This window comes from Varroa jacobsoni, unplaced genomic scaffold, assembly GCF_002532875.2.
Source record: "Varroa jacobsoni isolate VJ856 unplaced genomic scaffold, vjacob_1.0 scaffold_1374, whole genome shotgun sequence".
Lineage (NCBI taxonomy): Eukaryota > Metazoa > Arthropoda > Arachnida > Mesostigmata > Varroidae > Varroa > Varroa jacobsoni.
This window is the reverse complement of record NW_019214276.1, coordinates 50,236-77,637: the sequence shown is the minus strand read 5'-3', so window position 1 is coordinate 77,637 and position 27,402 is coordinate 50,236. Positions and strand designations below refer to the sequence as shown.

At 41.1% G+C, this 27,402-nt stretch overlaps 1 protein-coding gene and 1 long non-coding RNA gene across 2 annotated transcripts in view; one reads left to right on the top strand and one right to left on the bottom strand.

Moving 5' to 3' along the window:
- Positions 1-7,820: 7,820 nt before the first annotated feature.
- On the bottom strand, positions 7,821-10,589 carry LOC111269283 (uncharacterized). The gene is made up of 2 exons (XR_002685690.1): positions 10,511-10,589; positions 7,821-9,857 (listed from the first exon to the last, which is right to left on the bottom strand). It is a non-coding gene; the product is annotated as an uncharacterized LOC111269283 (long non-coding RNA).
- Positions 10,511-27,402, top strand: part of Crag (DENN domain-containing protein Crag) — a 48,800-nt gene continuing 31,908 nt past the window's right edge. The window contains exon 1 of the mRNA XM_022848745.2: positions 10,511-11,527. The gene's annotated coding sequence lies outside the window, so the exon portion shown is untranslated. The remainder of the gene's footprint in view (positions 11,528-27,402) is intronic.

The following is a 27,402-nucleotide window of genomic DNA, read 5'->3' as shown; positions in this document are numbered from 1 at the left end:
AAAAGCATTTTAGATAGCATAGGACAACAGCGATGCGTGGACACCGGTATTGTGAAACAGCCCACGAGAGAGCCCCACGAAACTCAGAGAAAAAAGAAGGAAAAGGGAAGTGCAACGCGACGGTAACATACCATACAAGCAGCATGCTCCTTTAATCCACCCACAAAGTCTACCTTTTGACTACGATTTGTTTGCTACCCGTAGAGAAGCTTTGGTCAGTTTCTTTGTCTTATCTCTTATTCTTTCTTTAGCTAACATGGCGCAAACTCTTTGCGATGGTCTCTTGGAAAGCAAATGATCGGTTACAAATGGAGAAGTCTTCTCCTCTCTGATGACTCTCATTTTTTATTGGCCGTACAGTAAACAGTCATGCATTTCACTTATCCCGATGTATCCTCATTAATGCTATGTGTATCTATTATAGTGACGGATGGACAACAGTTTAATACGTTGTGGAACAAAGCTCACTTCTGGTCCACCGCACCCTTGCATGGTCGCCCTTTTTCGACATTTAACGTGGTTTTTCCTTCCAAAGATCATTGCTTACTTTAGTCTGTTCGGAGGACTTAGCCTAAAAAGACCCTCTATGAAGACGCACATATCCTCTACTACCCCCATCTCCCCGTTGGTCATGATCGGTTTCGTGTTACTGTCAAACAGACATCGCGTCTTCATTCGGGCTGAGTCGATGACTGGAATGTTAAGCAAATGGGCAGAGTACACCCCAAAAAGGCTTAACTAAACATCGAAATAGAGCTTAACCCATTGACAGCTATGTAACAAGCTTACAAGTTGCCCTGAGGTCCAACAAACACTACAAAGCATCCCTTTGACCTCTTCGATAGGAGCGTGTGGTAGATAAGAGAGAGAGAAACGACGCAACCCTCCTGAACTGATGTCAGTCCGTGTCTCACTTCTACTATATTGAGTGGATAAAGCCAGTTCAGGAAAGGCCTGTAAGCACTTACGTAATAAAGTCTGGTTATAGCATACCCTGGCACTTCTTTCTTTTCTGCAACGGGCCCCTACATCGAGGACAAAGAACTCCACATCAAGCGGCCGACTTCTGTCTGTACCTTTAGAGACCTCCGGCTGTATGAGTCGATTTTCCTCATAGAGGTTTGCTCCGCCACATCGAGAGTCGAAAGAGAAAAGCGAACACGGCCGTTGAGCCCATGTCGAATTGTCTAAGCCAACTCATACACTTCAGATCCCATCTCCGCTGAGGCCGCTAAAACAACTAGCTAATAAAAGTAATCGATTTCGTCAATATTGTTCCAGAATAGGTTTAGAATAGGCATAAAATTGACAAGAATCATGAGAGACACAAGCAACGATGGGAGAAAAGGGACAAGCGGTCATAACAGCTATGAAACCCTATGGAACATCTTTTGCTGACGTTATCGCCCCGGCTACGGGTGCTGCTTCTGTTGGCTAAAAGAACGCAATGAGGAACCCAGCGGAAATGCAGGGACGTTGAGTGCAAGCGAATGTTGGATGTGATCAAGAGGGCAAGAGGGAGCGTCGGTCCAAGGATGAAAGGAAAATGATAATAGACACTATGTTAATTATAATATGCAGCCACGTCTAGCGCGAATTGCGTCTGAAAGTCGGAACTTGTCGGGTAAAACTCGGACAACGACTCGTGCAGAAATCGGTCGAACTAAACGATACTGGTTAGCTGTATATTGGGCAGTGGTAGGAACCGACGATAAAGGACTAGTGGAAAATGGCGAAAGCTACAATTCTTACTAAGATAATTATCTTCGAAGCCGCTATTCGAGAAATAATGGCCAAGCCATCCTGCTCCAGTATACTTACTATAATTAAACACGCTTTGTACCTACGTGTAACTTCTATTCATTTTCGATCTTCTGTTCTAATAGGTTCGTAGACGTCGCCCGTTCGATAAGCATGTTTCTCATTATTCCATTATTGCTACATGGGCGAGTCTATCTCGCAGAGTCTCTACCTGTGCATTTCCTTTTTTTATCTTTAACCCTTTGAGCGTGCCTCCACCAAGTCGTTATTGAAGCAAGATTAATCTTGATCTCCATATATCTCGACTTAATTGAAGATCGTGGACATTTTCAATAAGTGTATAAGGAAAGCCTTGTAAGATGACACAACTGATTGAAGAATGAATAGTGACTGCTATACGTATCGAAGTTCACATTTATGCTTTATGTGATAATGAGTTATGGTTGTATAGAGCTGTACGCTGTGGAGGATTCAAAAGGAATATATTCCACGAAGTAAAGAAGTCAAAATTATCTATAAATGAATAGCGGCTTTTTGGCTCTTTGTTATAAATTTATACACTTCATTAACAAAATATCTTCCTCAGCGCCTCCAGGAACGGAGCCATACGTGAATACCCTAGTGTTAGAAAAAGAGGTTATTAAATATAAAATGTAATTCAAGAGATAAACCCTGAAATTTAGCATGAATATAAAACTAAATGCTTTCGTTATAAGTTACCAGGACTTTCGAGTATTGCTCAATAATTTATTTATTTAGCGTACCTGACGTATTTACTGATTTAGGCAGAACCTAATTAAAAGCGTCCGATACACAAAACCTAGCACCATAATAGAAGTGAAAATTAAGAGCGTAAAAGACACCTGTGAGCAACAAACAAACATATGACTAGTTCCATATACAGCAAAACGTGATTTATACGTGAATAGACGATAATGTCTGAATTGCCGAAGTCACTTGTCTGTTACTCACAGTTCATCTGTCCAGTCGGTAGCCAACCAATATTTTGTTACGGTCGACCATCATTTCGATTAGAGTACCCAAACGAGCATTTCCCTACTATATTGATATAATACTATTATTAAAAACGCTTCCCGTCTGGAGGCTTGACGCTTAACGACATTCGATATCAAGGGCATCTATAGGTCTGTACATAGGAAAACTATTAAAAAGATAGTGTAGAATTCATATTCAGAAACCCAATTGCGCTCCGTTGTTCGAAAGCCGCCAGTGTCTCCTGAAATAGGTGGAGTTAATGATTCGTGCATTTCTTAAAGGGATGGTTTTAGGCGTAACAAAAAAGAGAGCTGGCTAAAGAAGTTTGCTTACCTAATTTACACGGCCATATAACCTTTTGTCGAAACTCTAGAATACAGTCCCAATTTGATACACCGTGCTCATAGTATCGACAGCAGCTGTAATAACAGAAATAGCAAACCTTAGCACGATCATATACTGCGTGAGTCTCAAAAAGATATTCGGTCGGGATCCCCAGAAGAGATGTCTATCTAAGTTACGCATTTCAGTAGCGCCTTAGCGGCTTGCATCCAATCTGGAACGTCAGAGGCGACTACGCCTGTGCGAGCATACTTGGTCACATAGACGTTTTCATATAGATTCCTCCACGATTTGCAGCACCATAGCAAAGTTGCACGTGAACTGTGCGTTCATTTCTATGCCCGCTCCTGCCAGGCCTACGTTGCCAGGACCCGGGCTCAAACACACGATTTGTTTCCTACCGAGAACCAACCATCTCATGGAATTTCTAACAGCGCTACCGGACGTAAAATTCAAAACGGTCAGGTTCATGCTTGGTAAAGCTTGAGTATAGATACAACGAAGGAGCAATAATCGAGCTTTTACTCAGAGACCCTTTGTGAACTGCACATGACGACAATCAAAATAACATAATTCGTGAAGGGGCTAACACACAGCCTTGGTGCATACTTAATGCACGTTAACGACCTTTTTTATGCTCTTGTATTCCTATGTTGACTTCGTTCTCATTAATCTAATTATTCGAATGTTATTCTTTGTTTCTAACAAACAACTGTGAGTGAGAAATGTATCCGACAGTCTTTTTTCAGTGATCTAATATTTTTCACCCTGTTTTTATCGTGGTGTTGCAGTAAAGTTCCTTCATCAATCATTTCGAGTTAGGCGACACCTCTCCTAGCTCCCGTTGATCATTAGTGAGGATTTAGCGGCGAGGGAAGCTGTATGCCGCTAGCATTTCATCCTGCTTTAGCCTTAAAGCAATTGTGAAAGTAGGTTTTCGAACGCTTGATTTCAGTGCGGATAGATTTCCCTCTCCGAGTCGCAGTCGAATGTGTGAGTGGCGTCTTATGCAGCCTCGTGTAATAGTGAACTAGCTATTCGACAGATCCCTCACGTTCGCTTCAGGACCCTTAGTCGGGAGGCCATCGAACGAGTGAAGCACCAGTAAGCGAGAAAGACGCCTTTCTTGCAATCGAATCGCTTCATTCAGCTGTTTATCGTTGGTGAATGACAGGGAGAGGTTGAAACTACGATACAGGAGTACGAACAGGTTCTGAAAATATTGACATGCGGAATTTCCACGAGACTTCCACGCCAGCCCTCGCGGTCTAGTAATTTATATGTGTTTAGAAAATCGCATACGCATCGCTTAGGTGACCTTCAACATGATACGATAATTAACTTATTTTCATGCGATACACGGTGGTGTATTTACTCTAGTTATAATTTCGCCACGTTATATTCAATATTCCTTTATTGCGAACTAGCTGTGTAGTATTCTCTCGCTTCGTGCCGGCTATAGCATCACAGTTGCTCGTTATGAGATGCTACTCACAGGTAGCATATCGTCTATACGTATTCCTGTATTAGACAAGCCATGATGATCATGAACATATGAAGAGTTCTGCCTTAGGGAATTGTAGAACTTTTGGAATCTTGTACGCGGATTACACGAAGTCCAACAGATGAATCAGTCATTTAAACTAATAGATCAGTGACGGATGAATATTTCATTTAAATCTAAGGGGCTAAGCAACAGGACGCCTGCGTAGGCACAGTTACAAATCTCATCTGAGGACGAGCCTTTGAATTTAGCCGACCGACTGGGTCTGCATGCTCCAGTGTATAATTTCGAATCGGAGAGTATTATGTTAATGACAAGCGAAATTCAAGCCATTCAATTTTACGATGAGACTTCAAGAGTCCGTTGAATGGCCTATCCCAGTATTTGCTTTGAGGTCTGACAAATGTTATGATGAAATGATCCAGCCAACTCGCTCGTTGTTTACAAGTGATGGATTCGTGCACTGATTTTATTTTTTGACCACTGTAACAGATAGTGTAAAAAAAATAAAGCTTACCGTTGCAAGCGCTGCGAGTAACCTATACAATGTACAGCATAATTAGACTCTCTTCTATCTAACACATTTAATATCACCACTGCTTTTGGGTACGCATATTATTCATACATGTATGAATTGTGTAGAACAGCAGATGCTCGATCAGTATGTTCGTTTTCGCAAAGATGTAATAACTTGTCAAGACAGTGAAATTATGCCCCATTGATACAGGTTCATCTCTTGGCGGACTTTTCAAGGTCGAATTCGGTTTTCGTTTTGGGTTCGACAGTAGCAGTAGCAGTCGCTGAGACTGACAAAATCACTCAGAGAAATCTTGACATCGCTGGTATGCTAAAGATGCTTTTTGAATGGGAAACATACGACAAAGTGTTGTTCTAAATTCGAGAATACGAAGGTAAAAATATTTAATCAATGGACCTTAGGAGCGAGATCTGAGCAGCAACACAGCTGAGAGAGTGCGTAGGAGGACAGTAACCAAGGCGAATTTTACAATGCTGACCTCGTGTTTATACCAGCATGTCTTAAAACAAAGCATTGTCTAAACGTTGACTAATTGTTATCAATCAATTGGCAATTACATGTATCAAGATATAACCTGTCGCTTCAAAATGCGTCTGTGACGAGCCGCTTTTATTCTAAGCATTGTTACAAAAATAACATGGCTAGCATCTAAACTAAACTAAACCGATCTGTAGAGGAATTCAGATTGTGTACAAACGATAGCCTTTCCAAATCTGCTCTAACATTTCCTGTTGAAAAAGACCTTCTTTTAAGTAAGTGAGCTGTCATCCCTGAGTCATTCGTCTCTAAAACACGTTTCACTTACACCAGCCTATGCCGTCAGCTTGAACGCAATTTCCGTATAGACTGCCGTATAGTAACACCATTTAGCATTGTATGCAGTTGCTAGCCACTCTAATGGCATCAGTAAACTACACGCACACACGGCGTATTGGTTTCTCAGGCCAGGTCTCGCCCAACGGCGGCACCAACAGCAGTTACAGGTGCCACATACTTCAGCTACCAAATGACCAATCCTATGTAGTTGCTGGAACAATTTAGGTTTGTGCCGGAGGTCCTCAGCTCTCCGGATGCCAGCTAAGCGCTAGACGGACGGCAGTCGTCCGATTGTAGAGACGACATTGACCCAGCGTCAGCAGAGATACGTGCACAGAGTGTATATAAAGGCAGGAAAGCTGGCCAGAGATCTGTTTACCAATGCGCATATGCCAAGAGCGCGACGTGACAGTTGCTACTGCTGCTGTTGCTGAAGAGAAGGAGGGGAAACGAAGGGGGAAACTTTAAGTGGTTCTTATAGCCTACAGATGGAAGAGTACTAGATAAATATTCAGATCGGTGAACATTACTGTAGTACCGCCGTGATAGGAGGTGCAGTACGCTACATTTAGTAGATGCATTGTGCGATTCGCATATCGAAAATTATATTTAGTACATTATTTCTTTGAAGTACTTCCGTCAAAAAGGGCTTAGAAGAACCCCTGTGTATAATAATGATACTAATAATTGTACGTTGCAGACAAGTCCACAATGTTAATCGTATTGAAATGTTATCCGACTCATGTATTTTTGCTAGACTATATTATGTACCAATTAAAACTACCCGAAAATCCAAACAGGTTAACATAAATTGCATATGTTAATTGTGTGTAGCGATATGTATTTGTTGTACGCTGGTTTTCGAAACTGCTATTCAGGCAGATAGTCGGACTGTTTTAATAATGACTGGGGACCGAACATGGGATTCTCAAAAACTATTATTGAAGGTGGAATTGTTACACTATGCTCATTCACTATGTATACCACAGTTTCGTTGTATTAGCATTGACTCCTGGGAATCAAAATGATTAAGAACAGGTTCATTTGGACAGAAAACAGCGCTCTACTCGTATTCACGCCAATCAATGGCAAATGTCCGACCGGCCTGCATATTATCCTCTTCTTTGACAGACTAATTTCATAGGGCACTACATAATCTGATATTTTTGCGTTTCCACGTGCCTGTTTGTCTACTGGGACGTATTAAATAGAAAATACGTTTTTCTCTACTTTTTGTGTCGTACATCATTGCCTTATCCTAACGTATCCTGGAGATTCCTATAGCCCCTCAACTTGTTTAGGCTTCCGAGCTTATGTAGCTAGCAAGGCTCGTGTAAATTTTTCAATTACTCAAATTAGTAAAATATATTTTCTCTGAAGAACTGAAAGTTCCCTGAGAAAATATCTCAATGAGTTTTTAATCAGTTCAGTTTTAGTTAGAAGCGCAAACAAAACATGTAGGTTACTTATATCTATAGGCATTATGATTGCAGTCGTAGCATTTACCTGCAAAAACGGTGTGTGTTTACATCAAAGAGATAAGCGTAAAAATCGTTTTTACTTTGTGGCTCAGACTGTCTTATTATTACAGTATGGTCTCCCATCTTTTGACAGCTTAGTTTTACCTCGCTTACAGAAGCACACCAGGTTCAAGAGGTAGATGAGCCGACAAAGGTATGAGCGGTTATCGTATTCCCCCCTTTTTGTCAGTCAAGAACAGGCAATATCTTTTTAACCTCCTACCCCGTCGATCTGTAAAGTTTAAAGCTAACCCTAACACACTAAAACCATAGTTGTGTAGTTAGAGGTGCTGCTGTAGCAGTCCTAAGCTAATCCTAAGCTGAGATAAAATAAAGATATCCATTTGGCCAACTTTTCCAAATACATGTATTTTTGCACAATTAGCCGCTTTCGAACAAGCAGAACAACAACGCTGTTTAACGTGATTTGGCGGATCTTCTTTTTCAAGCTGGTAAAACCAGAGAGGGCCGGTTCAAAATGGCAATCTCTTTGTGATAGGACATCGATTCAGTTGAACTAAAGGGTGCAGGAAACACTCGGCTCACTCAGCTGATTTTTCACCTGGATGTTATCGAACGTGGTGCCGAGTTCCACGTGTAATTTAAATGCAGGACGTTAGTGAAGAGTGACGCCGTAAACGGAAGATTAATTCGCACTTAGAGCTATTTCACTCCATCCTTCTATCTAGATTAGGCCTCTTTTCTTCAGTTTTTTTTTGTCGTTTTCTTACGTTTCATTGCCGCCAACAAGCACGTCCGTGCGAAGATTTTTTCGGAAGAAGCATCAGAAGCATAAGAGATGGGAAAACTGTTAGCAACAATGACATATGTATACTGCCCGAATACAAGGGTACGCATTTCATAACCTTGCATAGCAATAAAGACTCCAGAGCGTATGACGTACTCCAGCCAAAGACTCAATAAAGGAAAAACTTTAGGACCGCACGTCCGTGCTGTTTTAGCATGCACTTGTAGGATTTGGCAAGAAGCGTACTCCTGGCAATCTAAAGAGGACTGTGCGGCAGGACAAAAAGTTTATTTACAGCTGCTACAATGCACAACCTAGTAAATCAAATATTATCCGACTTCCTTTATTTCAAAGGTGGCAGCGAGTAGATAGGTCATGAATATCAAATATAAGTCAAACATTTAATCTGTACCCCAATTTAAGTTCCATCGACGTTTTAGAGACCGAAACATGATGAGTTCAGTGTGCTTTAAAAAAAACACTTCAAATCGACTGTTAATAATAGTAAAGTATGTGCTGATGCAATGGGTTACAATTATGTTTTTCTTCCTTTACAGTAATTTTCTCTATACATGATGTATATCCGTTTCATGTAATTATTTCGGTTCAGTATTCTTCAGCATGTGCTAGTGAGCTTTGTCGGTGAATACACAGAACTTTTTGTATCCATTGTTGATTTATGATTGAAGAAAGTCCAAGTTACTTTAGTTGGTTAGTAAAAATGGTAGCTAATCATAGAACTCATCAGAAATCATCGAACTTCAGCTTTCGCCTATTCGGATCTTGAGTAAAGTTGTCGTTTTCTGCTCTAATTTAACTGTAGAATGTAAGTCTGTCACTGGAGCACCGTTGGACCTCGTAGAATATAAGTCTGTTGCAGTTATATTGCTAGTATAATAATATATATGGTTAGTCGCCTGCGCAATTGTACATTCTCATGTCACGCGAAAACATGGCCGTAGTTGTAGCTGTTGAGTCAAATAATGGGATATTATTCTTTTTTGCAACGCGTTTAACTAGTCAGAATTGTGATGCCGCATACAGGCTATATTGTTTGCATTGCATGTTGTTAGGTGATGAAAAATATACTCAGTATTCCGTAGATATGTATATAACTGTTTAGAAGCGGACGAACGATAGTGAATCGCATAATTTAACCGGTACGAAAAAACTAACTCAATAGAAAACTTGACTACCTTGTGAAGTTATCTTGTTTTTGCTCCGTTTTGAAAGGAAATGAGATGGCCTAACTTTGTTCTATGGTTACATAAAAATACAGCTTACGCCAGCAAGATACCAGCTCGTGAGACATTTTGAATTGCTTTCGCGGCATTTGAATGAATGAAAGCAGAACACCTTAGCACTGCTGCAATTTTAATTTATGTAAACCAACCTCAGCGATACAAAATTCATATTGTGTATTAATATATATATATATAACGATAAAAATCATTAAGTCAGATGTGGTTACAGACAAATTAGAAGTAAAAGGAAAACACTGATTATGTGACACGTACATCTTCGTCGTTGGAGAACGCGCATTAATTAGAAAAATTATTGTTATTTATACAATATTGTTGTTATTATATCGCAAAGATCAAGTTATCTGCAAAACCGAAATGCATAGGGTACCTGAAAAACATAACAAATGCACTTGGCGCAAGAACGAATAAAACAAAGATATATTATGGCCTCTGCAATCCGCCTACAGGCGGAACAACATTCTCAATTATGTATCAATGTTTTACATTAGTAGAACTGTTCCGATTGTATAATTTTATGAGAAAATGCTTATTTTTGGTATTATTAAGTATTTATATCTTATATCTTTGGTTGAAACAATATCATTGCCAAGTACATTACATAGACCGCAGGACAGTAAACGTGGTGTGCTGTTAATGATGTGTTCTGGCACAGCGACGCAAAATGCGTTTAATATGAAATAATATTATTAATTAATGTAAAGCACTGCGTCTTTATTTGGTAAGCAGCTCACTGGTTCATTGGATCATATACTGAATTACTATATATATATATATATATATATATATGCAGATATATATATATATATATATATATGCAGAAAGGCTATTTCTAGTTTTTTCACTTCTCTGCTAGTTACTTCTTGCCCATAAAAAAAAAGCATAGTAACAATAAGCACGAAGTCGTTGGGGGCATATGCATCGTAGGGTGACACCTATCCGGGACATCTACCACACCAAAGCCTTTCATTAGATCATTTTATTGGGGCATTTCCCAGTGATACTGTGGGAATCAAAACTTACTTCGGTTAATATTGTCACCTGTTTTTGGTCCCAGCTAAATGGTCGTGCACACAAGCAACCTTTCAACTCCATCTTTAAACATATCTTGATCCCACATCTCAGACAAAGCAAACACCACAATTTTTTCGCAACATAAAGCAGGGTTCTCTTAATATTTACCGCATGCCTTGACGTGCTTTTCTTCGTCTTTTCATTACGCTCCTGCTACTCATTTCGCATACGTTTTTCGATGCATTCGCATAATACTAATAATAATAAGGTTTTTTTTATAATCAACACAAGTGCGACTGCCTTTTTAACGATAGCCACCGCAGCTATTGACTCTGGTCGTCTACGAATTCAAACAGACCCGCCACATCGTGGTGCCCGGCCGGCCCACCACCTGGCTATATCGAGGATAGTAAGTGGACCCGTTTTTTCTCTCCACGCAATCCTTTTTCATCTATCACCCTTCTCCTGCCGTCCCATAAATTGAATCGTCGAAACATGTAGGCGACCTGGCCATTTAGCTTTGTTTCCCTATGCACCTTCACAGGATCGTCTGATGCGCCCGATACACAAGACACGCACGGTCACAGCAGACCTTTTCCTAGACACAGATACGGCCAAATATCGACTGCTGCTGGGTACCAATACAATGAGCAGGGAACAACTCAGATGTGGTGTTTACAACGTGAATTAACAGAAGAACTAGTAAACTTCCGAACTAGTGCCTCTTCGTTTGTGCAGAATAATGGCGTAACCAGACATGAAAGTAATGTACGTTGAACGGTTACGATCTCGACAGTGCGTTTGGCCAACTGGCTGTTACGTCAGATTGTAGGGGATTCTGTGACGGGTTGGCCCGGGCTATATTCACATTTGTTCGACAGGCAGTGCGGCGGAAAGCCCATTGCCGTCATCGCAAGAAGTATCACGGCGCACCCCAGCAATTGTAGACACACTCTCGACAGACTATATATCAATAACAACGACAACGGGCACAGTTGGTCAGCCGACACCTGACGTCATTTTGGGGTAAGTGAACAACTGTAGAATGCAACAACAGTGCTGCTTCAAAAAATAAATGTATAAATTAAGCTGTAGACAGGAAAATACAATCGTTTTATGCAGTTAGGGTACACACCAGCGACTGACTGGCGGAGTAGCATAACTGTCGTGTTTAGCAGAAAACAGAACGATAGGTGTCAGTTACCGCATCGCGCCGAGTTATCTCTGCACGCCACAAACACATGTTTGTCCATACTACTGTGACACGCCTTGGTGTTGCCGACTGCTGCCATTGTTATCCAATTACATAATACTTAGCGCGCCTAGTACTCACCGCTTTGAAGACAGTAAGTTCGGCGCCTTTGTTGAGAAGAGCATCTATCTGCACATGACGCTGTGAATAAGATCCTTTATAGACTTGTAAGCTCGTGTTAGAGTTATGAGTGCTGTCGTCCTTGTTAACTACGAAAGTTTCACTCACTGGCTAGATCTGAACGGTAGATTGTGGAACGGGTTTTATCTACTGGCATCTGATGTGTCCTTCTGTCACAAACGTAATCTTCAGCTGCGATATATGTATCAGTCCATAGTCAGATCCTAACAGTGAACACGAATTAACTAGCGGAGTACGCAGGGAACACTACAAAGAACATCTTGTTGCCGTTGTTATTAATGCTACGGTTGGGGCAGTGGTGCTACGTAATATGCTGCGCTTCGATTTACGCTCACTGACGTGGGAAAAGAACATATGTACAGATGGGAAACTCTCCTTAAAAGTGGAGTGTAAGAACAGCAAGCATGACAAGACGCGTTTGTACATCTTACCTGTAATCACTAGCACTGATTTCTATAACATGAGATTCAATATACGGTAACATTTATTATAATAATAGTAATACTCAGTTGATTGAAATGTCCACCGCTAGATGAAACAAGCACAACTTGTAGCTCTGGCACGGTCTAAATTTATAAAACTCAAATGAAACTGCGTTTATTTTAGTTGCTTATAATTGCAGTCAGTCAGCAGTTATTAGTTTTCTAAAACCCATAATATTTCTGAGATCCGCGCAAAGCCTAACCGATCTACCCTATATAACGTCTTCCTGCCGCGTATGCACAGAAAAAAGCAACTCAAAAAAAATATAGAGGCCTGCTCGATCCGGTCGAGTTATTGCATTATTATGATTCTTATTTAGCGTATTGGCTGGGAAGTGGTGTTCCGTTTATTATCAGATTTATATATACACATGTTCTTAGCTACAAAAACTATATAATTGGATAAAAGCTATTTTATTGTTTACCGCTTAACGATTTGTGATAGATATCATAAGGTGATATAACATACATCTTTATATATATATAACTTTTTCGTTTGCTGGTCAAAAAAGTGTCCTGTGTTTGCAACGGCTCTCTTCGCAATGTCTAAAACGGAAGCATAATAAAAAAGACGTTTAACCTCTTATTGAAGAGCAGATCTTCAGAAAAAAATTCGATGGAAAATCCTAGCTAGACAATGTTTTGTTTCCATTTACAAAGTAATTTCAGAGTATTGACTCTAAAACAATCTGATGTCCGTATTCTTGCCTTGAAGGCAGGCAAAAAAACAGGTGGAGTATAGCGCAAGTGATTGGCTTCCACCGACTACTTTAACATTGATATTATAGTTTGCAGGTGCAACCTTTCTTCTTTATTGAGGACACTCCTAATACATCTACCATGCATAATGACCAACATCAAAAAGTTTTAAGAATCAATGCCATTTAACGCTCGTTCTGGTTCTCTCTGTTCCGATGATCTTGAACCCCTTCAGAACGGCATTGTCGGCGAACTCTGCGTGCGATTGTCGTTGTTTGTTCTTTGATGGCCGTCGGTGTAGAGCTGTTTGCCATTTGTTATGGGGTCGCAGTCGCTACGTAATCAGAGGCGCGCAGTGCGGCAGTACCACGTGACCGTGCGCAAAACTGGTAGGAAACCCTCAGACACCTCTTTGGGTTTATGCAGACGCTACAAACACATGCGTCACTACTATCAGGCTCAGCAATAGTATACTTATTGAGAGCCATCGTTGTCGACTCATCACTAGTGCAGGTTTTGCCGCTCCTTTTTAACAGCCAACAGTTAGCACGGCCATCCTTTCTACTTTCTATAGCCTGTTACGCAGTACTTCTTGCACTGTGTCCTGTTGTCGCATGCGTATTTGCTACAACAAAGCTCAGTAACATCGTCGTTGAGATCTATTGTCTATACTGCCACGAATAACCGGGTCTCTGATGCACCCTGTCAGAAACCAGAAGTGCGAGCTTCTTATTTCACTCGTTTTCGACGGAAAGATTAATGTTCTCGTAACACTCTTGAAAAGTAGAACCAAATCAATCAAACTATTGTCATCAAAATTACGATATAATGGTTTTATTTGCAACTGTTTAAATGTGGTTTAATTTTGCAAGCGACGTAGTTAGGAGGAATGATAATAGTAATTAAGCCTACAAGTACCTTTCATCCTCCTTAACTCATTAACTTTATGAAAAATCGACCTAGCCGCATGTAAAGCCCGTTGATATATAACGTTCTAATTTACGAATCTAATGGATCCTTTGTTTTGGAGGTTTTCCGTCTATACATTCGTACATTATTCGACTCTCTTGGTTGTCTTGACATTTGGATTATTTGACTTGTTACTCGAATATGTTCACCATAAAATATTTCTGTGCAGTGCTCCTAGAACTTGTTTTTGTTTCGGAGGAGTTATGCCGCTAGATAAAGCGTTCGTTCGTATGTGCCATCACCTAAATTGTATCCAGCCTTTTGTAATCACCGCTATGAGGACTATTTTTAGAACAATAGCGCCTAGAATGCACAAACCGTCTTGCTGCAGCGTTCGCTAGAGCGGTTCGAGTTTTTACTTTGTGTTAAGGGCTTGACACTGAAAACCCCAGTAAAAACCAGACATATCATAGTTAACAAGTAATTTTTCGTAGTAGTGCAGAATCCAAGAAACTTCAAATAGGAAAGCTATGAAACGCTCCAGGCTGAGGTTTGACGAAGGAAAAGCGTTGCTTTACATAAGCTAGCAATGTTAACCGACACAATTACTGTGACAAATAAGCGGATTTTCATTAAGCCTGACTCATGCTCACGCATGAGTCATTAAGGAGAGTTAAATGGCAGGTTTTTCTTAGATCTAGCTGACGACCGAATATAATTTTTTTTTTCTGAAAACGTCTTTTGTACTCCTTCGATTGCCTTCGATAACGTCGATTATTCGCGTGGAAGGCTAAAAACCATTTTCGTATTTTACACGCGATACATAGTTCATTGGGCGTTGCAGACGAGTAATTCTCAACATCAAGTGGTGATCAAGTGTGATTCGAACCCATTATGTGACTCTCAAGTTACTTAAACACGTTACCGACTGATCTATCACGAGAACTCGTTGAAGTCCTCGATGAACGTGACCGCAGCGCTTTGGTGTGACACTGTTCGTTTTTGTGCAAGAGTTGAACACATTCACCAGGGCTTGATATCGTTACGTATATCGGATATAATTAAACTAATACTAGCGTGCTAGTATTACAAGCAAAAATCTGTTGAGTATGTTAAAGATGTGAGTATAGTAGAAGCAACCGAGTTTTCGCTCGTTACGGATTTGAACTAATAATAATATTACTCAGGCTATAAAAAGTAGCTTTTGTATAACTTCTCTGAGGAGTCGTCGTTTCATCTAAAGCCAGATGGAAATTACTATGCTTAGCAAACCAACAACCAACGGGGAACGAAAGAGATGGGACACTATACAAATAATACAAACTCGATCGACGAAATAATCTGCCATTACTATTTGTTGCGCAAGAACCGGCGCACACCCATATGATAGTTCAGCCTTCGTCAAAATTGCATTCATTGATAATTTTCGAAAATCGTCAAGTCAACAACTGCTTGTGCTTATTGATGAAGTTCCTGATTAAAATTACGGAGATACTATTGATCATCGTTATTATCGTGCCTTTTCGTTTAACGCGATGTTCCAGTTACGTAACAAAAATTAGCTGCTCGAAAATCCATTCGAGTGATTGTTGGTTACGCGAGAGATAAATTCTTCATTTGTCAAATGTAGTTATGGTCTCCTATTCCATTGATCCTGCAGGCTAATCCTAGATTCGATTAGCCTATTTGCTGGAAGAGTATTGAGTTTAAGTTGTGTTAAACTTTCTCAGGAATATTGTCGCAGCCGAAGGAAACTACTCTAGAATCCTTGTTCCGGGAATCATTCGGGAGAAAAGGTAATTATTATTTTTTCTGTTCAGATACCGCTGGTTATATGAGGTCATGTCGGTTCCTGCATTCGTAGCAAGTGGTCGTGAACAGGTCGTTGCAAAAGGACCGATTGGAACCGAGCGATTCCAGTCTCCAAAAGCTCACTGTCGATCATACAGCTAAACAGTGTTAAGAGGACTGCTCCATTACCCCTATTTATTTATTTAGAACTGATGGAGGACACGACGTACTCGTTGCATCAGTACAGCTTTAAAAGTAGTGCTAAGAGGCCTTAGACATACAACATTCATCACATAACATCAAATGATACATTGATGTGATTGAATAATAGGTAGATAATTTATAAATTAACACCGTTTTCAAAGCATGCAGTACTGAGTATGAGACATTTTTGCTCAACTTTATTAATCTTCACTAGCAATTATATGAACGGCTCGAATATTACAAATATTTATGGTCATTGATACTAGTAATGGACACAAGTATTTACTTATATGGGTAACTCCGAGGCACTCTATTGCGGCTATGTTAGAGGCATATACTTCTAGACAACCACACATTTGTTTGCGAAAAGCGTTATCTTCAATAAAACACAAATTCATTGTAATTTCACTAACTTACATTGCGACCTAACTTCACCAAGCAACTTATATAACTCAACGAGAAAAAATAATACGTGGAAGAAAACAAAAGTACTGCGACTCGGGGAAAAGCACCCACAATTATCTTCAGTAGATTTCTTAGCCCAATTAATACAATCGAAACAAATTATTTAGATAAGTGAAAAAATGCTGATTGAAATTTCTGTATAGAAGGGCTCGAGTCTCCTTTTCGTGCCTAATATCCTGTGGCCGCTCCTTGGAGCCTCTTTTTTTACGTTGAAGGAGATTTCTCGCTTGGTTCTGATAAAACGGGTGTCCTTCCCTAATACCTAAGGATTGATTCGAAAAATTATTATAGTATTTTTTGCTTAGTAATATTAGATAATCCCATTATCTCTATACTTTCACTTTACATAGGATATAATAAAAAACACGTGAAATTAAAAATGCATTAATATTTTTTTTAGAAAAACTGTACTTTAAATTTGATCAACATCAGTGTATTTTATAAGTAGATGTTATCATATTACGTATTTTTGATATTCTCTTGAAAAATTTCTCTCATATTATATAAGTGGGAAAAATCTGCATCCGGAGTAGAAGAGCGTCTTTTTAAATCAATTCTATTGGATGCTGAAAGAAGAATTTGTTAAGTATGTGATTGAAGCGATTTGAATCCAAATAATGCAATAATTTAACAGATGAGATTTTTTTTCGTTTGTATTTTTTGACGCACGGAAAAAGAATATATATATATATACATATATATATATATATATATCTTTTTTTTTTAAATAAAAACAAATCGTCTAGTTCCATTTTAAACGCGTTCTTTTTTTAAGCTCTAATTGGAGGATTTGGAAATTGATAACCTCCCTCCTTTGATCATTTCTATCAAAAAAGTTGTTTCACTCCTCTTTGTAAATAAATTACATGGAAAATAATACATGTCCGGCGAAATCTGGACGATATATAACTCTGATGGGAGAACTAAAGCAAAATGAAAAAATATGTACTTGTATTCAGGCTTTTCTGCTGCTGCCACTGCTACCAGTTGCTTTGTCAGTTCTAGATCGAACGTGATGGCAAACTAAGATAGATGCCGGCGGCAGCTCAAACCCTTTCGCTTGAAAGATGCTTGTTCTTTCGTGTGTACTGTTATCGCCGCATGGTATGTTCCGTTTATATGCTACACATACGTTTCACGCACGCACACACTCACATGGACACAGACTCACACAGACGTAGAAAAACTATGGGAGATCAGGGCTCGAATGGGGTTGGGAGGGGAAATTTAAAAAGCAGGTGAAACAGTGCAAGGACACACGCGGAATAGACTCGACAAAAGAAACAGAAAAGTCTAAACACCTGGTCGTCACTCGTCAGAAGGTTAGCTTCTATGAGCGAAAGACAAGAGCGAAGAACGAATGTGGCGGCAACAACAGAAAGAATAAGGTACGAGTAGAACCTTGGGGGGGGGGGGTCATCGACAAAAGGACAAGGCTTGGGGACGGCCAGACGAACGTTGTCGTTGACGTCAGCAGTGAAGTACAGAAGAAAAAGGGAATAATGAATAAGACTCTTTACGTGCTGCGAAGAAAACGAAGTCATTTTACCCGATGACAGTAACAATTATTTGCGGCCCACCAGATTTTACAATTAGGTTCAAGTTCACAAACGGCTTCTGGTTTCCAAATTTTACAAATGCTTTTCGGCAGCTGCTGCTGCCACTGCCGCTTCCATAGTTTCGCCAGTCTTCTCATGCTGTTGATGTTTGATGCCCTATAGACATGACCTCTGCTGCCAGTGTTATCGTAGACAGAGGTAAGTAATATGCTATACCGACTGCGTACGACACACATAGACGCCGGCACATGTAGGGCTGGGGGAATCACATTACGACAGTGACTTTGAAGAACTGCGACGCAGAGGAATACGATTAGTAATTTACCACTGTTTCTGCCCAACAGTTGCCCGATCTCCTGTTTGGCGTGAGATTGATTCGGGCCGAAACCCGTTTACCTGATACCGCCCCGTGAACCGCTTGACGAAGGCTTGGCCAGCATAGAGCTCAACCGCCTTCAGCCCGCGATATAGTTTCCGAGAACTAATCATCGTTAAGCACATAATCTTGCTTTTCAAAAAGGAGTAAGTCGCCTTTAACCGCACGACGCTTCATTGCTCAAAACCTCGTTTAAATTTTGGAGCCACTGTCTGCCAACAGAAGCCAAGCGTCACCGCCAATGAGTAGTTTTCTTTTCGCGTGCGTTTTTCGATCTTTTTGGGGAGGGAGTGTTCGGCAGCACAGCAGAAATCATCGACATGGTGACTACAAAGTGGCGGATGTACGTCAAGGGTTGTAAGGAACTGAGCGAACTTGGCAGAGGGTAAAACGATAAGTGAGCCGTAGTAACGAAAACCAGCAATGATAGTCTCAATAGCAGTAGTAGCAAAATGTCTGGGTAACAGAATCACATAAAAATTTGTTAAGAGTGACTAAACTACGGTTCAGTAAGACAACGAAGAAAAAAGCTCGAGGCCGAAAACGAATGACAGCGCGGATGTACCAAAGAGAAAATTTCCGGCTACCGCTACTGCTGTTTCTATCATTGCTTTGCTCAAAATAATTCCTGCTCGGCTTTTGTCAGCACAACAACCATGACAACGATGATAATGACGACGACGACGACAACAACAACAACAATAAGGAAAGCCCGGCAGTGTGGTTAATAGTGATACTGACGACGTTGTTTGTCGTTATCGAGAGGGCGCTTGGTAACAAAAATCCGGGGGAGATTTCCCCTAAATGGGACCTTGGCGAAGAGGTGGTGAGTTTTACATCACAAGCTGCCGCGTAGAGGTTCTCAGGACAACGATAAACGAAGAAGGTTCTCTTTAGTTTTGTCTGACTCCGCTCGTTGGCTTGCTGCATTCGCTGGCGATCCCCGGAAGGCGTTTTTCTCATTCCTATTATCCACTGCTACCCGTCGTGGTGAATACCACCCACGCCCGTGTTTGGCGGTTGCGTTTCTACCTCGAATTGGACGGCGATTAACTAAAGGACGACGTGAATCGTATAACTGGCATTGCAATTACTGCTGCTACGGTTGCCCTTACAGGCGATGGTATCGGAGACGAGCTTTTAAGCCGTTTGCGCTTTATGGAGGACCACTACTGCGGGAAGAGTCCCGTTCAGACGAATCTAAGGGAGCAGATCACGACACTATTGGATAGCCCGCGCTATGGTTTGTTTTTAGGCGCGGTTCCCGCCGCTGACGTCTGTACTGCGCCACCCTGATGACATTTCACTTACCGACTACTTTGACTTTTTTTTCCTTTATAGAACCCCAGTTTTTTGTATCTCTGTGTGTGTTCTTTGTCGACGGATTGTGATCGGTTGTTGTTCTATTTTCAACAAGCTCAGATTATCATTGTCGCCGTCGTCATCAGCATTATCATGATCACTAAGTGGTTATAGTTATGGCGATTGCCCTACTGTCAAAAGCAGCAATAATATTGTGAAATTCGAGGAATCGTGCTCGTCATTTTGCTTTGAAAAAGAAAACGGAAACATTAAAAGACCGGAGCATCAAAGTTGTTTATTTAGAAGAATGAAATACTTTTTCTGGCTACAATAAACACAAAACCATAACAATGGCAGTACTAGTTACTATGCAAATGAGAGCATTGTCTAGGACTTGCGGGAACTTCGCTATTTTTTTGGTTTAATCAAATTAAAACTTTGATCGAGTACCCTGATTGTCGGCGTGTAACACGATATTGGAAAGGACGTCGGATGGGGCATTAGGATAATAATGATAATCGCTCGATCTAACGTCGAATGTGCTCGAAAAATGATGTTGACTAAAAAGTAACACACTTCAATTCTACGGAAACGGTTCGTTTTCTATTTTGTCGGGATCGTGATTTTTGGTTGGCATATTGTTTTATATATCATACCGAATCCTGTGGTGGCAAATCAGCGCAGTCTGTATGCACATACATTACACAAATAACGTTACATAACAGAAACGAGATTCTGAGACGTGATCTGCTGTTTGGGTTGCTAGTCTGAGTCATCGAAACGTTCTGAACGGAGAATTATCGTTTAGCAGACGCTTGAACACCTGTGAGATCTTGCTTCACAACTAGAGCTTATGCCGTAAATGTGAATTTTCCAATATATAAGTGCCTAAAGTAATGGATTACCGGAACCAATCCTTCTCAATACGCCTTTCATTGACAAAATCTACTTTTGCTAGCATTTTAGGAAATACCAGCCGTCGTTGTCGGAACGCATTTTACCACCTAGTATCATCACCAGTGCTAATTTTTCACTCCCAGTCAGCAACAGACTGTTGATTTATTGCTATCTGTAGAGTCACTTGAATTGATCACTAGATGATGATAAAGATCTACTACTAATGTATCAGCCTGTATTGACTCGTTGAGCACCAAACGATCAGTTGAACTGGTGTTGTCTGCTCTAAGTGCAGGTAATTTACCACTATATTTTTGTATTGGGCAAGTAAGTAAGGTTCTTCGTTCTGCCTTTAGCGTCAGTTTCGTGGTCACCAAAAAAAGAGAGTTCCGATGTCATCGTGTGCTTGACGCACCCTACACTCTATAGATGCCCCGGTTCAGCACACGGGGCACAGAACACACTTCGATAACGAAAGGCGGTGCTGCTTCAGCGAAAGTAATATCAATTTCAGCATTGCAGCTATGCGGCTGGACGAGACGCCGGAAACGATCCGGTTACAGCGCGTTAATAGAAAAAGCTCGCCGGCCTTGTGTTCTGAATGAGGCCTGAACGCATGCTAGTAGCAGGCTTCATGTAGCTAATGTATGTATTTATACACGTAGAATATAATGCTTGCTTGCGGTAGCATCAGTCAGTGACGTTCAAGTCTACGGAACCTTCTATCCGGACAACGCCTTCGTTCACATGCGGCAGTGTATACGACGATGGAATGGCCTATCGGTTTACTCAATTTGGTTTCGTAATTTCACATAAAGATAAGCTCTACAAGAACAAAAACCATTTAGACGTAACACTAACAACGACAATACAAGATACGGCACCAATATTGGGACAGATTTTGGTGGGCTGTGTATCGAAACGGGCATGCGTTCACCCCCTGCTCTTGACACCAGAAGAAAACTAGCCTTTTCTATAACAAAACAGCAAACTCGCCAAACAGCAGTTCATGAAATTTTAACGAAGATCAGTTATTATCCAATCTTGACGTGCTAGATGAACCCCCACGGAGGGTATAAACTTCCTCCACCTCAGATCCTGCCGCAAAAGAAGCAGAAGCAAGTTCTAGCACAGCCACAACGGAAAATCCATGGCAGTACCTACTCAAAAATTAATTGCTGCCGCCCAAAAGTGCCTGTCTAATGATCTTTGTGTTTCAATATGGGCTTTATTAATATGTTTTTAAGCAATTTGTCCGTATGATGTAACGGATTCTTCACAGCGACCTCAAGTGCACTCCATGTGCCATACAAGTTAGAAAATTTTTTTCGAGGACAATAAAACAGCGGGTCGCTCAATTTTTCTGTAGTGATTTTTTTAATCTCTAGTGCAAAAATGAACCTTAGGTATGATCGCGAGCTGGCTCCCCGTATAGCAGATGTGCCCACTGTGACCAAACTTGGTTTGAGCAAAGGCCAAGCCACCAGTTTCTTCAGAAGGACGAAGTTATCACTGAAGACGTGTATTTGCATGTTCTAGCAGCTGTCGTGCAATCATAGATAACTGCGCGATCTGAATGGGGACTTAGAGGCTTTTCTAACGAGGTGGTGCATTAGCTCATAGGGACAGTTGCTTGAGAGCACAAACGTATTTTGAAATGAGCTTATGTGGCCACCAAAGAGCCCAGATCCGAACTCGCTCGATGACACTATACGGAGTATAAGCAAGAATCCATTGAGCAAGTCTCGACATGCCGATGTTTACTTGTTCACTTTGCCTTTATCATAAAGGTACCAGTAGAATAGCAAAGAGAACTTTCGAAAAGACTCATCTGAAATCAGCGGTTTAGGGCTCGAACAGAGATATAAATCGATCGGTTGCAGTGGGCACATTTTTGACGTGTGCCTAAAATTGCACTTGTTGTATTACCTAGATACAGCTTTAGAAGCAAAGCATAATAAAAGTTACGATTTAGGTATTTTGTTTGTATGTATAACTGCAGCCGCTTTTCACAGTATCCGTTCTACCTTAACATTGTCATATTGACGCACAGGTGTGCTTTGCTACTGTGTGCCGTTCATGGTATAGGTTATGGACTTGAGGGTTACTGCTCGATAAATCTTACATCCAATCAAACCGGCTTTGGATCTACGCACAAGCTTTATTTTCTTTGCGTATGTACAACCATAGCTATACGGTGGTGCCAACAATATTCTAATCGTAATATTTATTATAATTAGCCCCATAATTTTTATTAATAATAAAAAAAAAACTCCTAACATTTAAACTGTGGAAACCCTAGGTTTGCTCAAGCCAATCAATATTTTATCGCTATTATTTGAATGTTGTTGAATTTTGATATGATGAACCATATTTCGTATAATGATAGCCAGATTTATATGTAACGTATACAATTAGCAAGTTAGAAATGCTTGAAAGTAAACTAGAGCGGATAGGCTTAAGTGTTTAACATATGTGAGTGATATTTAACGGATCCGACACGCCATTTTGGTCAATACGTCGTGAGATGTGCTTGATCTGGCAGGTCCTAGCGGGTGATTTCACGATATATATATGTATGCTTTCTAGTTCCGTGTCGATGATCGGCTGCCCGGTGGGTCATTGACACGAGCTTAGTTTCTGCCATCTCTGGCGATTTAGAGTGAGTTTGTCGACCTGAATGTTTGTAGACCTGTTGTAGTTAACGTTATCGTCCGTATCAGTTCTTCCTTCACGCGCCCTTTTCATTCGTCCATGTTTGACAAACAAGCTTGCTTGAGTTAAGTTGCATTAAGTAGTTTCTGACATGTAGTTAATAGACGTAGATGCGATGTCGTCGAAATAACCTTCAGATGTGCGAGGAGATTGGTATGGCCAATTGGCATTAAAACAAGGAGGGTAGCAAGCATGTGTGGGTACAGGTTCTTCACACATGCATGATTCTTTTAGAGACTTTTTGTTAGGCTTGCAATGTGTAAGGTTGAACGCCAGGGTAAAGGATAATCGAAAGCTGAATAGGGTAAAGCATAAAAACATTAATTTCCCAGAACTATATCAACAGATTAGAGCCAACTGCTTCTAGATAGTACAGGCTGTGGCATGATCTAGAGTACAAATAGATTGTTTGAATAAAAATATCTCCCTACTTTCGATCAAACCTACCAGGGCATATTTTATGGCCAACAATTATGATCCCCATTTGAGCGGTGATTACCAGGAATGGAAGAAAACGTTCTAGCTGTACGTGCGTACTTTGTATAGCAAATAATTAGCTATCATGTTAATCTACGAAGGACATGTACGAACAATATTAGATTAGTAATGACTAGAGCAAGGAGTACTGATAAACCAAAGCACATGGTTCCAATGCGCCATGGTTTGCCATGATCGTTAAGCTGGCCTGAATTACCCACACCCGAGATGAGGTCCTATAGACGCCAAAGATCACAACTAGAGTCCAGTGCGTCCGTGAGCCTGAGTGCCATCCCACATACAGAAGCAAAAGTACCGCCCACTATCCTCGGATCCTCTAGATCTCATTCTGAACCATTATAGAAAGGAGTGCGAAGTAGCACTGGCATTCGTTCCGGGACAAGTACCGCACTGCCAATATGAGCATAATAGAAACCTCCTCAGTGACCCCAAAAAAGATTGGGTACATTGTTCGTTTGTTGATCGTACTATGCTCTATGCTTCGGATGCCGTGTAACCGGGTGTTCTTGTAAGCTCGTGAGTGAGTGTAAGTTCTTATATGCCTTTATTTCTATAAGTGTGCGTGTAGTGGCACGGTCTCAAGCACGGGAAGATCTTGCTTGCTGGCTTCAACGCAGTACAGAAGATAAAAGTCTATGGTCATATCATCATAGGATGGTCGCGGTTGGCACGGCAGTATACAGAAGTTGCCCATTGTGAAAGGTCGTTTGGTCGCTGCGGCTCGCCTGCGAATTCAATGGTCTTGGATTGCGGCCAACAGTTCGCGACCTCCTTACCACAATTTGACGCGTAGCCTTCGTCCTTCTTCCTCTTCTTCGTTCCACGGAAACAGCTTTCACCTCATTTTTACGAAGATTGTCGCTGACTTTTTGCGACATTTGGGCTTGCTAGTCGCTTCCACCCACTGTAGATGAGGTTCTCAAGTTGAAGGACGGAGGGACGAGCTGGGCTCGACGAGATGTGGCGAGTCCTAGTCGAGTGACACCCCCTGCACTTACTAAAGGTCGCTCTACTGTGCGAAAAGTACGGCATGTACGATACTCCATATGTATTAGATGGTTAACAGTTGTCGAATTGAAATTTGCAGTTTTCTGCAGAACGGTTGAACGTTAACTAGTGGGTTTAGCGCGATAATAATAAGAGGCAGACAGACTGTGTAGAAATGTTCGGCGCCATGGTGATGGGTGATCAGACATCTCAGGGGGTAGAAGTTTGCGGTACAGATAGGGGTTTGTAAATGGTTGTCTCTCTCATACATTGCGAACTGTATGTGCGTAATAACGAAAGTGTAGTCGAAAACTAATAACGTCGTCTACGAGACATTTAATATTGATTGAAACAGAAATCTGGCTAGTTTTTAAATATATCTCTCACGAGTGCTCATTTCAAGCTATCAAATGCGGCCTAAAGATACATTTGCCGGTATATGCTACTGGTTTTTGACGACTCACCATCCCCGAAGTACCAAGTATATACTTTGTGAGTGCTTGTCACACTTCAGGTTATACCTTTATGGATGCGTTGTAACACTTCTTGGTAGAGCACTTTCCAGTACGTTAAGCAACGATTCCTGCAATTCAGCAAGTTACAGAATTCAAAAAACTTTAATCCCATACAACTTATCTAAGACCACGCACATACATCGCATTTGCGATTCACAATTGCGATAATAATGTTTTCGCTAGCTTGAGCGCCGGTCGCCGCATTTTCACTAATGCTATTTGGGATTTTTTTGTCACGTGCAGCATATGTGCGTGGATCAGGCTCCCGTTGTATGAGGATGTATCTATTCATGTGTTTTGCGCTCATTCGCGTCTCGGTCGCACAATCTATTCAGTGCACAACGTTAGTGCAAGTAGTATATATATATATACACGTATAATTACCTTTCTCGTTTAAGTGTGTTACCCGAACATATCACATCGCGAGTGTACAGCCACAGCTATACGGCGGTAACAACATTAATACACATGCATATATCGATGTGCGTGATGTATATATATGTTAGCATATATAATCTCGACCGTGTTTTGCCAAGCAGTGTGCACAGAACTCGAATTGTGGCTTTCTCACTCCATCCGCAGTACAAGTTCCGGGCTCATTTTCCTGTGGGACGCGTTCCGATGTTCGTTTCGTCGCTCTCGTTCTTAGTCTCTGGCTTCACGAATGCACACCGCGCAAGACCACCCGGTTTTCTCCAGAGACCAGTCCTCCTTTTCGTTCGAAAACATCCCGTATGTGAACTGGTTGATAGTCTACAGTATTCGGTGACGTAGGAACCTCGATTCATGGGGTTCATTTTTCCGAGAAGTGATTCGACTTGCGACTGCACCGATTCGTAGCACTGGTCGAGCTATTCGACGGTCTCCACCTCGAGACTGTCTGGTCCTCGCTATTTACTAACACTATCCTGTATTCTCGTACTAGTTAGTGGTGAAGTCCACGGCTGCGGGACCAGTGTACGATCCGTTCTACTGAGTCGACTCGTGCATAGACACTGCTGCTGGTTCTAATACTTCACTGTCGTCGCTTGCAGATACATCTGTCTGTACGAGGACAGTTCTAACGTATTTGGCTCTGTTCATAGGCTCATACGTATGATAATGCGTAAGAATGGGGAAATCCAGTGGCGCAGACAAGCACGAGCTTCAGCCAAGTGGATCTTGACGAAGCGCTGAAGCGTACAGCTCCATCCCGGGCCGCGTTAAGCATCTACTTTTGGACGGGAATAAACTACTGGTGTGCGAACGTCGACAGGGAAGGCTCTGTGGCCTTTTCCAAGCTCTTTCTTCTGGCCTTAAGCCCACCATCCCTTTGGCACGTAATCTCATCGTGTTGGCAATGTAGTACGGATTCTTGGACAAAGGGAATCTGCAACGGAGTAATCAGGTGAGGAGTGGGTGGGATAAACATGCTGCAGGAACATTGCCCAACCAAGCATCGAGTGCAAGGTACGCACACGGTGACCTCATCGTCTTCGAATTATCTCTAGTTTGATTCTGCATATATGCATGAAGCTGTGGGCACAGAAAGCGAAGGAAATTCAACTGCATACAGGTGAGCTCGAGAATTAGGGCGCTTCGCATGGAATTTCCGGGAATGCTTTCAGAGCCAACGTATGATCTTCGCGCGACATTTACAACTGTCGAGTATTAAATTTGGAAACGTACTCACTGAATATTTTTAATGGGTACTAATAACACATGCACAGCACACATGGCACAACATGTGAGAGTAAACAAAATTCTTTATGATAAGTATTCGCATTTATAGATTGATTTGGATTTAAAGTAGTTCGTACCACGAGCACTCTGATGTGTCTCTAGAGGTTTGACTTATTAAATCAAAAGGATTACTTCTTTGATTCGAAACTAAATAGTCCTAATATCGTTATAATTCTATGGGACTATATTACATTCAAAATTCCGTTCTTTAGAAGCGGATGTGAACGGAGCGTTCCGCTATAGAAAGGGTCAGTTGTGATATATTCAGTTCATCGAACCAACTACTGCTTCGGCCGGCGGGCTACATTGGTATGGTAACATAAAAACTCTATTTGTCTAAGGAGCTTTTTTTTCCCACTTTTAGATTGGTTATGGCGATCACTATAT